The sequence below is a fragment of the Penaeus monodon genome, chromosome 25 (assembly GCF_015228065.2).
Source record: "Penaeus monodon isolate SGIC_2016 chromosome 25, NSTDA_Pmon_1, whole genome shotgun sequence".
NCBI classification, from domain to species: Eukaryota; Metazoa; Arthropoda; class Malacostraca; order Decapoda; family Penaeidae; genus Penaeus; species Penaeus monodon.
Window position 1 is genome coordinate 27,762,615 of NC_051410.1, and position 437 is coordinate 27,763,051.

A 437-nucleotide genomic window follows, 5' to 3' on the forward strand; every position below is an offset into this window, starting at 1 on the left:
CATACACATGTGTGTGCGTGTGTTTGTTTTTACTTTGTCAGCAGTTCCATGTAAAGCGGCTAGATCCTGATCCTGAAAATTATTTTCAGATATCCGATGCGTGATATATGTGTATATATTGAATTAAACGGGATACTTTTTTCGGGGAGTTTTTGAGAGCGGTCCTGCGCCTGAATAAACTAAATTTTTTGCTTCTTGTAACAGACTCGACCTCATTAATATGATGAAGCCGAGCTCACCATCGCCACACAAATCTTTATGTTGTTATAATGCGATTGCTGTAATGAATTCACTATTTGACATTTTCTATTTCTCCCTGTATTTATTATTTCTTCAACTTTTGCTTCATTTTGTTTCTAAAGTATAAAAGTATGGTGTTATATTTTTCTTGGTAACATGATTATCACTATGTGGTCTGCTCGGTCTGCAGCCTTGGT